Consider the following 14,997-nt stretch of genomic DNA (forward strand, 5'->3'; position numbering starts at 1 on the left):
AAGAGAAATGAGAAAACACAGGAATGTGTTTCAAAGGAAGACTAAGATAAAATCTCAGGAAAAAAAAAAATTAAAAGGAGACAAGCAATCTGCCTGATAAAGAGTCCTAAGTCATGGTCATAAAGTTGTTCATTAAACTTGAAAGAAGGATGGATGAGCACAGTGAGAACTTCAACTGAGAGACAGAAAATATACGAAAGTACCAAACAGACATCACAGAGTGAAGAACACAACGACGGGGCGCAGAGACACAGTAGTGAGGGCTCAACAGAAGACCAGATGGAGCAGAATAAAGGATCGGTCAACCTGAAGACAGGGCAATGGAACTCACCCTATCAGAAGAGCAAAGAATTTTTTAAAAGTGAAGATAACTTAAGGGATTTATGGAACAACATCAAGCAGATGCTGTTGGAACAACACCAAACATACAACACCAAACATTTGCTTTATAGGACTCCCTGTAAGAGAAGAGAAAGCAGTGAAGTCGCTCAGTCGTGTCCGACTCTTTGTGACCCCATGGACTATAGCCTACCAGGCTCCTCAGTGCATGGAATTTTCCAGAGAGTACTGGAGTGGGTTGCCATTTCCTCAATCACCTGAAGAAATAGTGGCTGAAAAGCTCCCTAATCTGGGGAAGGAAACAGACATCCAGATCCAGAAAGCCTAAAGACCCAAATAAGATGAACCCAACAAGGCCCAAGATACCTTATAACTAACATGTCAAAGGTTAAAGACAAGAAGAGAACCTAAAAGCTGCAAGAGGAAAGCAACTTGTTATGCACAAGGGAACTCCCATAAGACTGTTAGCAGATTTTTCAGCAGCAACTTTGCAGGCCAGAGGCATAACATTAATATATTTAAAGGGCTAAAAGGAAAACAGTTCTAACCGAGAATACTCTGTCTCACAAAGTTAATATTCAGAACTGAAGGACAGATAAAGGGTTTCAGACAAACAAAAATTCATCATCACTAAACTGACCTTAAAAGAAATGTTAAAGTACTTCTCTAAGCTGAGAAGAAATTAATAACAAGAAAACGTGTGAGAGTATAAATCTGACCGGAAAGAGTAAATATATACTGAAGGTAGTAGATTAATCACTTATAAAGCTAATATAAAAATTAAAAGACAAAGTAATAAAAATAACTAAAACTATGGTTTCCCTGGTGGCTCAGCAATAAAGAATCCACCTGCAATGCAGGAGCTGCAGGTTCGATCCCTGGGTCGGGAATAAGCCCTGGAGGAGGGCATGGCAACTCACTCCAGTATTTCTGCCTGGAGAATCCCATGGACAGAGGAGCCTGTTGGGGTGTAGGCCACAGGGTCACAAAGAGTTGGACACGACTGAAGTGATAGCATATATGCACACAGTAGTTATTTAAGGGATATACAAAATGATAAAAACTTGACATCAAAAATACAAAGTGGGGTAGGGGAGGAGAACAATGTAGGGCTTTAGAACATGTTCAAACTTAAGTTGTTACCAACTTAAAATATTCCGTTATAAATACAGGTTGTTATATGTAAGCCTCATGGTAACCACAAAGCAAAAATATATAGTAAATGCACAAAACCTAATGAGAAAGGAAGCTGAGCACAGCACTAAAGAGAGTCATCAAACCAAAGCGGGAGCAAAAGAAGAAAGCGCCAGAGAGCAACTGGAGAACAATCAGAAAACAATTCTGATCTGATCTGAAGTGTGTATCTATCATAAGCGTGGTGTCATCTGCATATCTGAGGTTATTGAGATTTCTCCTGGCAATCTTGATTCCAGTTTGTGCTTCTTCCAGCCCAGCATTTCTCATGATGTACTCTGCATATAAGTTAAATAAGCAGGGTGATGATATACAGCCTTGACGTACTCCATTTCCTATTTGGAACCAGTCTGTTGTTCCATGTCCAGTTCTAACTGTTACTTCCTGATCCGCATATAGGTTTCTCATGAGGCAGGTTAGGTGGTCTGGTATTCTCATCTCTTTCAGAATTTTCCACAGTTTATTGTGATCCATGGGCGCAGGAGGGCCTAGAGAAGCTACTCCACGTTCAAGGTCAGGAGGGGGGGCAGTGAGGAGATACCCCTCATCCAAGGTAAGGAGCAGTGGCTGCGCTTTGCTGGAGCAGCCGTGAAGAGATACCCCACATCCAAGGTAAGAGAAACCCAAGTAAGATGGTAGGTGTTGCAAGAGGGCATCAGAAGGCAGACACACTGAAACCACAATCACAGAAAACTAGTCAATCTAATCACACAGACCCACAGCCTTGTCTAACTCAATGAAACTAAGCCATGCCATGTGAGGCCACCCAAGACGGGCGGGTCATGGTGGAGAGGTCTGACAGAATGTGGTCCACTGGAGAAGGGAATGGCAAACCACTTCAGTATTCTTGCCTTGAGAACCCTATGAAAAGTATGAAAAGGCAAAAAGATAGGATACTAAAAGAGGAACTTCCCAGGTCAGTAGGTGTCCAACATGCTACTGGAGATCAGTGGAGAAATAACTCCAGAAAGAATGAATGGATAAAGCCAAAGCAAAAACAATACCCAGCTGTGGATGTGACTGGTGATGGAAGCAAGGCCTAATGCTGTAAAGAGCAATACTGCATAGGAACCTGGACTGTTAGATCCATGAATCAAGGCAAATTGGAAGTGGTCAAACAGGAGATGGCAAGAGTGAACGTCGATATTCTAGGAATCAGCGAACTAAAATGGACTGGAATGGGTGAATTTAACTCAGATGACCATTATATCTACTACTGCGGGCAGGAATCCCTCAGAAGAAATGGAGCAGCCATCATGGTCAACAAGAGAGTCCAAAATGCAGTACTTGGATGCAATCTCAAAAACGACAGAATGATCTCTGTTCATTTCCAAGGCAAACCATGCAATATCACAGTAATCCAAGTCTATGCCCCAACCAGTAATGCTGAAGAAGCTGAACAGTTCTATGAAGACCTACAAGACCTTTTAGAACTAACACCCCAAAAAGATGTCCTTTTCATTAGAGGGGACTGGAATACAAAAGGAGGAAGTCAAGAAACACCTGGAGGAATGGGCAAATTTTGCCTTGGAATACGGAATGAAGCAGGGCAAAGGCTAATAGAGTTTTGCCAAGAAAATGCACTGGTCATAGCAAACACCCTCTTCCAACAACACAAGAGAAAACTCTACATATGGACATCACCAGATGGTCAACACCAAAATCAGATTGATTATATTCTTTGCAGCCAAAGATGGAGAAGCTGTATACAGTCAACAAAAACAAGACGGGAGCTGACTGTGGCTCAGATCATGAGCTCCTTATTGCCAAATTCAGACTTAAATTGAAAAAAGTAGGGAAAACCACTAGACCATACAGGTATGACCTAAATCGAATCCCTTATAATTATACAGTGGAAGTGAGAAATAGATTTAGGGGACTAGATCTGATAGACAGAGTGCCTGATGAACTATGGATGGAGGTTCGTGACCTTGTACAGCAGACAGGGATCAAGACCATCCCCATGGAAAAGAAATGCAAAAAAGCAAAATGGCTGTCTGGGGAGGCCTTACAAATAGCTGTGAAAAGAAGAGAAGCAAAAAGCAAAGGAGAAAAGGAAAGATTAAACATCTGAATGCAGAGTTCCAAAGAATAGCAAGAAGAGATAAGAAAGCCGTCCTCAGCGATCAATGCAAATAGAAAACAACAGAATGGGAAAGACTAGAGATCTCTTCAAGAAAATTAGAGGTAACAAGGAACATTTCATACAAAGATGACCTCGATAAAGGACAGAAATGGTATGGACCTAACAGAAGCAGAAGATATTAAGAAGAGGTGGCAAGAATACACAGAAGAACTGAACAAAAAAGATCTTCACGACCAAGATAATCACGATGGTATGATCGCTGACCTAGAGCCAGACATCCTGGAATGTGAAGTCAAGGGGGCCTTAGAAAGCATCACTACGAACAAAGCTAGTGGAGGTGATGTGCCGGAGCCAGCCGGCAAAGTCGATCAGGTCCCGAGAACGCGCACGGCGGGGCTAAGAAAGAAACTAAAGCAAGAGACTACAAAGATGGGGTCGAGAGGTTCAGACACGTCACCACGAAGGGACGCAGTCTGACACCAACTTTATTCAACATCTCATATTTATACAGAAAAGCGTGAGAGAGACAAAACAGTTGACATTTTTTCTTGGTTAGCCTATACATCTTACAAACAGTCACAAGAAATCTTGAGAGCATGGGAATGGCTCCCTGTTATTATTTCTTACACCAGATAACATTTCTCTGTGCGTGAGAAGTTTGCACAGAACTCCAGGTGCCTGCAGTAAATAAGCGCCTAATCTCTGGGGTGGCGGGACAGAGAGCTATGTTTGCAAGCAAACCCTCAAGGACTGAGGCAGCTCCCAGAGCTGTGTCCTTTGGACAAAGGACCCCGTTCTCACGGGTAGCTCCCCGCAGTGATGGAATTCCAGTTGAGCTATTTCAAATCCTGAACGATGATGCTGTGAAAGTGCTGCACTCAGTATGCCAGCAAATTTGGAAAACTCAGCAGTGGCCACAGGCCTGGAAAAGGTCAGTTTTCATTCCAATGCCAAAGAATGCTCAAAGCACCACACAATTGCACTCATCTCACACACTAGTAAAGTACTGCTCAAAATTCTCCAAGCCAGGCTTTAGCAATACGTGAACTGTGAACTTCCAGATGTTCAAGTTGGTTTTAGAAAAGGCAGAGGAACCAGAGATCAAATTGCCAACATCTGCTGGATCATCAAAAAGCAAGAGAGTTCCAGAAAAACATCTATTTCTGCTTTATTGACTATGCCAAAGCCTTTGACTGTGTGGATCACAATAAACTGTGGAAAATTCTGAAAGAGATGGGAATACCAAACCACCTGACCTGCCTTTAGAGAAACCTATATGCAGGTCAGGAAGCAACAGTTAGAATTGGACATGGAACAACGGACTGGTTCCAAATAGGAAAAGGAGTATGTCAAGGCTGTATATTGTCACCCTGCTTATTTAACATCTATGCAGAGTACATCATGAGAAACGCTGGGCTGGAAGAAGCACAAGATGGAATCAAGATTGCCGGGAGAAATATCAATAACCTCAGATATGCAGATGACACCACCCTTATGGCAGAAAGTGAAAAGGAACTCAAAAGCCTCTTGATGAAAGTGAAAGAGGAGAGTGAAAAGGTTGGCTTAAAGCTCAACATTCAGAAAATGAAGATCATGGCATCTGGTCCCATCACTTCATGGGAACTAGATGGGGAAACAGTGGAAACAGTGTCAGACTTTATTTTTTGGGGGCTCCAAAATCACTGCAGATGGTGATTCCAGCCATGAAATTAAAAGACGCTTACTCCTTGGAAGGAAAGTTATGACCAACCTAGATAGCATATTGAAAAGCAGAGACATTACTTTGCCAACAAAGGTCTGTCTAGTAAAGGCTATGGTTTTCCCAGTGGTCATGTATGGATGTGAGAGTTGGACTGTGAAGAAAGCTGAGTGCTGAAGAATTGATGCTTTTGAACTGTGGTGTTGAGGAAAGACTCTTGAGAGTCCCTTGGACTGCAAGGAGATCCAACCAGTCCATTCTAAAGGAGATCAGCCCTGGGTGTTCTTTGGAAGGAATGATGCTAAAGCTGAAACTCCAGTACTTTGGCCACCTCATGCGAAGAGTTGACTCACTGGAAAAGACTCTGATGGTGGGGGGTATTAGGAGCAGGAGGAAAAGGTGATGACAGAGGATGAGATGGCTGGTTGGCATCACCGACTCGATGGACGTGAGTTTGAGTGAACTCCAGGAGTTGGTGATAGACAGGGAGGGCTGGTGTGCTGTGATTCATGGGGTCGCAAAGAGTCGGACATGACTGAGCGACTGACTGAACTAAAGTGTGTATCTATCAATAATTACATTTTAAAATGCATTACATTCTGCAATCAAAAGACATAGACTGGCTGCATGGATTTAAAAGATAAAACCCATCTATATGCTGCCTATAAGAGACTCATATCACACGTAAGGACATACATAGACAAAGTGAAGAGACAGAAAAAGATATTCCATGAAAATGGAAAGCAACAGAAAGCTGAGTTGGCATACTTATATTTAACAAAATAGACTTTAAAACAAAGTCTGTAATCACAGACAAAGGTGGGCATTACATATTATAAAGGGGTTAAGCCAACAATGACTGACATTTGAAAATATTTATGCCTCCAACATAGGAGAGCTTAAATATATAAAGCAAATATTAATAGAGCTAAGGGAGAAATAGACAGCAATCCAATAATAATAAGGAACTTTAATACCCCACTTACATCAATGAGTAGGTATCAGCCTTAAATGACACAGTAGACATAATAGATATATACAGAATATTTCATCCAAAAGCAGCAGAACACAGTCTTCTCAAGTGCACAGGAGACTTTCTCCAGGACAGAGCACATGTTTGGTCACAAAACAAATCCTAGTATATTTAAAGAGACTAAAATCATAACAAACATCTTTTCTGATCAAAATGATATGAAACCAGAAATCAATTACAAAACAAAACTGGAAATTCCACAAACATGTGGAGATTAAACAACATGATACTGAGCAACTAGTGTGTCAATGGAGAAATCAAAAGAGAAATAAAAAAACACCTTCAGAAAAAGGAAAACAGAAACACAACATACCAAAATTTATGGGATGCAGCAAAAGCAGTTCCAAAAGAGTTCATACTGGTAAGTATGTGCCTCAAAAATAAAAATAATCTCAAACAAACTTCACATCTCAAGAAACCAGGAAAAAGACAAAAAAGAATAAAATAGTAGAAGGAAGGAAATAACAGTGAAAATGAATGAAATAGGGACTAAAAAGAGAAAAGAAAAGATGAATTAAATTAAGAACTGGTTCTTTGAAAGATACAAAATTTTAGCTGGAGTCGTAAAAAAAAAAAAGGATTCAATAAAGTCATATATGAAACAAGAGATGTTACAACAGACACCACAGATAAAGGATCACAAAGAGATATCTACAAATAATTATATGCCAACAGATTTGACAACATAGAAGAAATGGACAACTTCACAGAAACATGTAATCTTCCAAACTGAATTATGAAAAAATGGAAAACCTAAACAGACTAATTCAATTCAGTCGCTCAGTCGTGTCTGACTTTTGTGACCCCAGGGACTGCAGCACACCAGGCCTCTCTGTCCATCACCAACTCCCAGAGCTTACTCAAACTCATGTCCGTCAAGTCAGTGATGCCATCCAACCATCTCATCCTCTGACATCCCCTTCACCTCCTGCCTTCAATCTTTCCAAGCATCAGGGTCTTTTCAAATGAATCAGTTATTTGCATCAGGTGACCAAAGCATCGGAGCTTCAGGTTCAGCATCAGTACTTCCAATGAATATTCAACTGATTTCCTTTAGGATGGACTGGTTGGATGTCCTTGCAGTCCAAGGGACTCTCAACAGCCTTCTCCAATATCACAGTTCAAAAGCATCAATTCTTTGGCACTCAGTTTTCTTTATGGTCCAACTCTCACATCTATGCATGACTAATGGACAAACCATAGCTTTGACTAGACAGACCTTTGTTGGCAAAGTAATGTCTCTGTTTTTTAATATGCTGTCTACATTGGTCATAACTTTTCTTCCAAGGAGCAAGCATCTTAATTTCATGGCTGCAGTGACCATCTGCAGTGATTGTGGAGCCCAAAAAATAAAGTCTCTCACTGTTCCTATTGTTTCCCCATCTATTTGCCATGATGTGATGCAACCAGATACCATGATCTTAGTGTTTTGAATGCTGAATTTTAAAACAGCTTTTTCACTCTTTCACTTTTTTCAATGCCAAGGTCCAGCCCCGGCTGATCCAGGGAGTTCGAAGGGGAGACGGCTTCAGCGAGTTCACTGGATACAATAGCTTTATTTAAATATTCATCAAAGATATAAAGAGTAATAGAATTAGGATAGCTCAGTAGGAAAATTCAGTGGAGAAAAGAGGCTGAGTAGCTTGGTTTACGCGGAAAATCAATATAACCTGTGACATCAGGTTAGCTCTGACCACGGAGGCTGCAGGTGCCCTCTAGAATAGTGGAAGGTGCCCCACCTTAGGCACCTTCTCGAGTGGGTCTTAGAAGCCCAGGCAAATAAATGGTCGCAGAGGACCTCTGCACTCCAGATGGAGACTCAGCCAGAAATTGAGAAAAAGAATGACATGGGGAGACCAAGCTTCGGTGAGCAAGGTCCGTAGCTTTATTTTCAACAGGGGCTTTTATACCCTAAGTTGCACATAGAGCATAATAGGGGATGTGAAATCATGCAAAGTCAGCAGTCTTTGATCCTTATTGAAACCAGGGTTTCTTTCCTGTGAATTTATCGTAAATGGTTTACGTGATGTACATCATCTTCTGGCCAGAAGGCCTATTAACATTTTATGACTCTTGACAAAGGTTTGTCAACCATAAGACTTATTTTCTCTAAGAGTAATTATTTTAAGTTTGGCACCATCCTCCAAAGGTGTTAGATAAAGTTGCATTCCTATAGGGCAGAGGTGCAGTGGGTTTACAACAAAGGAAAGAATTTATTACCTTAAGGGTCTACAGTTGCTAACACCAAGGCCACTACTTATTTTTTCTACATACCAACTATGTTAATTAATACACATTCAAGGATACAATACAGGGGATGTGGAAACTTGGCAGCAAGCATTGGCTCATCAATGGAATCTTTTACTAGTTTATTCTGACAGTTTCTAACTCTCTGAGAGGCTCTAAGCTATTTGAATATCTTAAGCTTCCTGTGCCTCTTGAGGCTGGGAGACTGTAAACAATCGTATGCATAGCTGTAGGAGTCCGGGGAAACTTGTCAGGCCAGTTACAGAGCTATCTGAAGGGTTTGGATTTTAACACTCCTAATGCCCAGGAACTTATTAACTGGAGCTGTAAGTTAACTCTTTATCAGAGAGAGCAAGATGGTGGTGGGGGACAGCCCCCAGTAAAGTCAGAGGTGAGAGCACAAAGCAGTAAAGTAGGCAGATTCTGGTTTTTGGGGGTAGATGCTCGAGAATATCCAGGGGACTCCTGAGGCTCGATCCCGCCTTTGCATATGCCGAGCCTCCTTCCTCATGACCTTTGCCACGGGCGGAGCTCCTCCAGCTGGCTCCCGACACTTCAAGATCTTTAGTTCCTCTTCACTTTCTGCCGTAAGGGTGGTGTCATCTGCTATCTGAGGTTATTGATATTTCTCCCTGCAATCTTGATTCCAGCTTGTGCTTCATCCAGCCCAGCGTTTCTCATGATGTACTCTGCATATAAGTTAAATAAGCCGGGTGACAATGTACAACCTTGACATACTCCTTTCCTGATTTGGAACCAGTCCGATGTTTCAAGTCTGGTTCTAACTGTTGCTTCTTGACCGGCAAACAGATTGCCCAGGAGGCAGGTCAGGTGGTCTGGTATTTCCGTCTCTTGAAGAATTTTCCAGTTTATTGTGATCCACACAGTCAAAGGCTTTAGCAAAGTCAATGAAGCAGATGTAGATATTTTTCTAGAATTCCCTTGCTTTTTCTATGATCCAATGCATGTTGGCAATTTCATCTCTAGTTCCTCTGCCTTTTCTAAATCCAGCTTGAACATCTGGAAGTTCTTGGTTCACGAACTGTTGAAGCCTGACTTGGAGAATTTTGAGCATTACTTTGCTAGCATGTGAGATGATTGCAATTGTGCAGTAGTTTGAGCATTCTTTGGCATTGCCTTTTTTGGGGGTTGGAATGAAAACTGACCTTTTCCAGTCCTGTGGCCACTGCTGTTTTCCAGATTTGCTGCCATATTGAATGTAGCACTTTCACAGCATCATCTTTTTGGACTTGAAATAGTTTAGCTGGAATTCTATCACCTCCACTAGCTTTGTTTGTAGTGATGCTTCCTAAGGCCCACTTGACTTCATACTCCAGTATGCCTGGCTCTAGGTGAGTGATCACACCATTGTGGTTATCTGGGTCATTAGGACCTTTTTTGTATAGTTCTTCTGTGTATTCCTGCCACCTCTTATTAGTATCTTCTGCTTCTGTTAGGTTCATACCCTTTATGTCCTTTATTGTGCCCAGTTTTGAGTGAAATGTTCCCCTGGTATCTCTAATTTTCTTGAAGAGATCTCCAGTCTTTTCCATTCTACTGTTTCCCTCTATTTCTTTGCACTGATCACTGAGGAAGGCTTTCTTATCTCTCCTTGCTATTCTTTGGAACTCTGCATTCAAATGGGTATATCTCTCCTTTCCTCACTTACCTTTCACTTCTCTTCTTTTCTCAGCTATTTGTAAGTCCTCCTAAGACAAGCATTTTGACTTTTTGCATTTCTTATTCTTGGGGATGGTTTTGATCACTGCCTCCAGTTCAATGTTATACACCTCCATCCATAGTTCTTCAGGCACTGTATCATATCTAATCCCTTGAATCTATTTGTTACTTCCACTGTATAACCATAGGGATTTAATTTAATGGTCTCATGGTTTTCCCTACTTTCTTCAATTTAAGTCTGAATTTGGTAATAAAGAGTTCATGATCTGAGCCACAGTCAGCTCCTGGCCTTGTTTTTGCTGACTGTGTAGAGGTCTCCATCTTTGACTGCAGAGCATATAATCAGTCTGATTTCAGTGTTGACCATCTGGTGATGTCCATGTATAGAGTTCTCTTGTGCTGTTGGAAGAGTGTATGTGCTATGACCAGTGCATTCTCTTGGCAAAACTTCATTAGCCTTTGCCTTGCTTCATTCTGTACTCCAAGGCCAAATTTGCCTGTTATTCCAGGTATTTGTTAGATCATGGCATCTGGTCCCATCACTTCATGGGAACTAGATGGGGAAACAGTGGAAACAGTGTCAGACTTTATTTTTCTGGACTCCAAAATCACTGCAGATGGTGATTGCAGCCATGAAATTAAAAGACGCTTACTCCTTGGAAGCAAAGTTATGAACAACCTAGACAGCATATTGAAAAGCAGAGACATTACTTTGTCAACAAAGGTCCGTCTAGTCAAGGCTATGGTTTTCCCAGTGGTCATGTATGGATGTGAGAGTTGGACTATAAAGACAGCTGAGCGCCAAAGAATTGATGCTTTTGAACTGTGATGTTGGAGAAGACTCTTGAGAGTCCCTTGGACTGCAAGGAGATCCAACCAGTCCATCCTAAAGGAAATCAGTCCTGAATATTCATTGGAAGGACTAATGCTGAAGCTGAAGCTCTAATACTTTGGCCACCTGATGTGGACAGCTGACTCATTTGAAAGACCCTGAGGCTGGGAAAGATTGAGGGCAGGAGGAGAAGGGGATGACAGAGGATGAGATGGTTGGATGGCATCACTGACTCAATAGACATGGGTTTGGGTGGACTCCGGGAGTTGGTGATGGACAAGGGAGGCCTGGTGTGCTGTGGTTCATGGGGTCACAAAGAGTCAGACACGACTGAGTGACTGAACTGAACCGAACCAGTATTTCTTGACTTCCTACTTTTGCATTCCAGTCCCCTATGATGAAAAGGACATCTTTTCTGGGGTGTTAGTTCTAGAAGGTCTTATAGGTTTTCAGAGAACCATTCAACTTCAGCTTCTTCAGCATTACTGATCGGGGCATAGACTTGGATTACCGTGATACTGAATTAGCACCTTTGTTACTAATAAAGGTAAGATGGGAGAATGGCTTTATTCTTAGAGAAAACGCTTTTCTCCAAGACATTTCCTAAGGTGTGAAGAGCTCTGAAAATACCTTTGTTGGGCCCTTGTCTATATAAATAACTGATTAAAAAATACATTATAAAACTCAAGGGCCCATGTGGGGTATTGTGATTTATCAATCAAGATTTAGCACCAATAATGAGAAAAGGCGGTGTACTTACGTATTTGTTTATGATCCATCAGCACCTGTGAAGGTTTTTCATGCTATGTAGGGACCATTTCTTCCCGTCCAGGTCCAGAAACCCTTTATTCATGTTCTTTCCTATCATATTGGCTAATTTCATGTTTCCCACCGTGAGGAAATGTTAGCAGCAGCGTAACTCACGATGCCAGAGCTATCAGAACCGGCTTGCACTGACGTAACACAGGTCTTCTTGCCTCTGCAGGCTCCTCCTCCCGTTTACTGAACACTGGTTACAGCATCACTCCTGACGTGGGCTGGATGCCAGCTTCCCACGGCTCCATCAAAGGGTGCTACTGTGCTTCATGGATGATGATCACACCTGCAGGTCCTACCCAGAGTAGGCAGGAAGATGTGAACAAAAACTCATCCTCTAGATATGTGAGATGTCCTGTTCTGAATTTTATGGCATAAACAGAATAGCGCATCTTCCAACGGTATCCTCTCTAGAACTCCTGAGGCTGCAATTACGTCATTCCTAGAACTGATCTTTTTCCATAGGGACCACACCCCTGCCTTCCACACACCATCATCAGGGAGAAGGGATGTTGGTGGATGAAGCAGTTCCTTTGGTACCAGAAACTCTGATCACCCTGTCCAGCATGGTTTAAGACCAACCTGTGAGAGACCGTATCACCGTGACTGGAGGCAGGAGAGGACGTGGATGCAAAGAGCCTGCGGGTGCGGTGGGGCAGGCGTCTCAAGGTTCTCAGAGAAGATGGCAAGCCACCCCGGCGATGACCCACTAGAGCTGGCTGACCACCATGGCTGCCAGTGGTGGGCATGGAACAGGGAAAGGACACCCGCGGGTGCCGGCCGAGGGCCACAGGCTGAGCGGCTCCAGGGACACCCGCCCACACTCGCGGCTCCACTGGCTCCGTTTCTGGTGTGAGTTAGAGGTGCCCCATATTAGCATGATTCTGGGGCCTAATCTTGTCTACTTTTTCAAAAGAAACATCCTGTCGGTCAGCAGGAGAGACTCACAGCTAAGCCGTCCTCCTGGAACCAGAGCCGGGGGTAGGGCCGCAGACCGACCCGCAGACGTGAGGGCCGGGATCTCCGCGCATGTCCGCAGGCCCACGGTCAGGACGATCAAAGCAGCTGAGGCCGCACCCAAGGGCAGACACCGGGGCCACGGTGCACACTGACCCGGCCCAGAGGGTCCGTCTGTCCAGCCGCACGTCTCCGTGGGCCCACTGTCGGGGTGGTAAGAGATGAGGACTCAACCCCGGGGTACAGATGAGGCGTGGAGGTCCAGCAAGCCACTCGCGGTCTCACAGCTGACAAATGTGTGGGTTTGAGTTTAAACTGAGTCAGTCCGGCTGATGAGGGAGAGAAGTAAAGGTGGGGAGGAGAGGAGGGAAGGAGGGAGAGATGGGGAGAAACGGCCGGTGCCTCTTACTTCTGCAGTCACCAGGATTGAGGGCATTTTTCTTCCTTTCTAATCTGGAGTGTGTAGGTGTTGCCTCAGCTTTGCAGTTCCCAGGCTCAAAAAACTCAGAATAAAACAACCTTAAGTCTGTATATACAAACTTAAGTTTGAAAAGAAAAAGATGCTCTCCTTGGGTGCAGTGAAGCCTACCCTCCCTTTTGGGGACAACATCTTACTTTTAACAGATCACTAGAGAAGGCCATTACTCAATTTACAAGACAAAGCATTTCCTTCAAATGTGATTTTTTTAACCCAGCAGGCTCCCTCCTTCAGGACCACGAAGCAATCACCATCTCCCAGGGATGAAAATCAGCGTTATCCTTAAAAAGCTCAAAAATTCCACCGAGTACTTTCATTTTCCTAAAGGGCCTGTTGTAAAAAGCAAGCTCTCGGAAATGCAAAACCAGGTAAGGCTCCAGTCTGGAAGAAATGAGGTACATCTCACCTCCTGCCTGGAGCTCAAGAAACAAGTTTCCCACGAGGCCTTCCTCAGAGTTTCCAGGCAGGAACCACAGGGGAAAACGGGCCCAAGGTGAGAGGTAGAATTTTCTGCAGAGGGAGTCCAACCAGGGGAAGAGAAACAAGCTCCTTTAGGACACGAATTGCAGAGTGTCTTCCTGAACCAGAGCGGCTCAGCTTTTACGGTGACCGGAGGCAGAGCATCCCAACAGCAGAGTCTGGACGCTGGCAGGGAAGGGGGCTTGCACAGGGCTGCACTGACTATGGACCACCCCGCAGCAGACAGAGGGCAGGGGGCGGGTGCGGGCTGGGTGGGCCGGGGGCGGGACGTGGCCCCGGCTGGTGGCCCTACACTGAGGGCCGAAGGGCCTTCCTGCCCTGTCCCCCGGATCCTGGATTCAGCACCCCTCCTTCCAGCCTGCGGGGCTCAGACGCAAGGTCAAGTCGGGCAAAGCCTATTTCTGACCCTTGCAGGTGGGAGACCCATGCGGTTTCAGGGGGGCCTGTGAGAGTAGGCCCTCAGGTAGGGGAGGTCGAAGCCAAAACAACTGTCCTCGGGACACGGCCCTTTCTGAGGAACAGGGATCACTGTTAGGCACAAACATACACATGAGCGTTCTTTTGTCAACGTGGTAAAATGTGTAGTTACCAAGTCCACGGCAGACAGACATACCACATACATGCTGTATGGCCTTTAATTTCTCAGCTACCTTTTGAAATGTTATGAAAATGTCTTCTGACACTCATCACATGTATTTTAGAACTCTTCAGAAGTTTAGCGTTTGTGCTGCAAGAGCACCAAACACCTACTGAGAAATTCCTCAGGTTCTAGATCCACTGACGCTGCTTTTCTGTCCTGTCTCATTCTAGCTCCTTTCTCTGCCACTTCATTCTACCGCTTCACCCCAAGCCTTTCCTAACTCAAAATGGGCCCAGAGTGGAAGAATAAATGTAGGAATTCATAAGCAAAATCTTGATCTGCTTATCTGTCATTATTTCCCTACTTGGCCTGCAGGCAGCTGAGGACCCGGGCACAAAGCAGCTTTAGAGGCAAACATGACCTATATCTGATCTACACTTGCTGCTGCCCTGACTCATCGGAGGATGACCCTGGGCAAGAAAGCAGAAGCAGAGTCTTGGGCATGGTCAGAAAACCTCCTCCGAGTCTTAGCTCCAGCATTCTGCTTGTATGATCATGGGCAAGCCACGGCCTCCT

The sequence above is a fragment of the Bos javanicus genome, chromosome 7 (assembly GCF_032452875.1).
Source record: "Bos javanicus breed banteng chromosome 7, ARS-OSU_banteng_1.0, whole genome shotgun sequence".
NCBI classification, from domain to species: Eukaryota; Metazoa; Chordata; class Mammalia; order Artiodactyla; family Bovidae; genus Bos; species Bos javanicus.